We start from the raw sequence: 1,133 nt of genomic DNA, 5'->3' as shown, positions 1-1,133 counted from the left end.
TAGCCATCACAATCAGGCAAGAGAAGGAGATCAAGGGTATTCAAATGGTGACAGAGGAGGTCAAACTCTTGCTCTTTGTGGATGCCATGATTTTATACCTGGAAAACCCAAGGGACTCAGCTACAAAGCTCTTTAGAAGTGTTCAAGGAATATAGCAGTGCCTCAGGATATAAAATCAATACTTGCAAATCAGTAGCTTTTATATATACCAATAGTCAAGCCAAAAATATAGTCAAAGACTCTATTACTTTTACAGGAGTGCCAAAGAAGATGAAATGCCTTGGAATATATCTAACAAAGGATGGGAAAGATGTCTATAAAGAGAACTATGACACCCTGAGAAAAGAAATAGCAGAAAATGTTAACAAATGGAAAAACACACCATGCTCATGGTTGGTAATAATTAGCATTGTTAAAAAGTCCATACTGCTCAAAGCAATCTACAGATTTAATGTAATCCTCATCAAAGCACCAATGTCACACTTTAAAGAACTTGAAAAAATAGTACTACATTTTATATGGAATCAGAAAAAAACCCAAATAGCCAATACAATACCAGAGATAAGAACAAATCTGGTGGCATCATACTACAGGACTTCAGGTTATACTACAGATCTATAGTGATCAAAATCATGATCAAAATAGTGATCAAAATAGGCACAAAAATAGAGATGTAGATACGGAACAGAATAAAGAATCTAGAGATGAACCCAACCACGTATCGTCATTTGATCTTTGATAAGCCTAACAAAAACATGCATTGGGGTAAAAAAATCTCTATTTAACAAATGGTGCTGAAAAAACTCGCTAGTAACCTGTAGAAGACTAAAATTAGACCCACACCTCTCACCACTAACAAAAATTGATGCTCACTAGACAAAATATTTAAATTTAAGACATGAAACTATAAAAATACTAGAAGAGAGAGCATTTTAAATGCTTGAAGACATTGACCTGGGAAAATATTTTATGAGGAAGATCCCCTTGGAAATTGCAGCAACACCAAAAATAAATTACTGGGGGCTTAGCGCCTATGGCTCAAGTGGCTAAGGTGCCAGCCACATACACCTAAGGTGGCGGGTTCGAATCCAGCCCGGGCCTGCCAAACAACAATGACAGCTGCAACCAAAAAA

Source organism: Otolemur garnettii, unplaced genomic scaffold, assembly GCF_000181295.1.
Source record: "Otolemur garnettii isolate 467f Iridium unplaced genomic scaffold, OtoGar3 scaffold00003, whole genome shotgun sequence".
In the NCBI taxonomy this organism is placed as follows: domain Eukaryota; kingdom Metazoa; phylum Chordata; class Mammalia; order Primates; family Galagidae; genus Otolemur; species Otolemur garnettii.
This window is presented reverse-complemented; position numbering follows the sequence as displayed.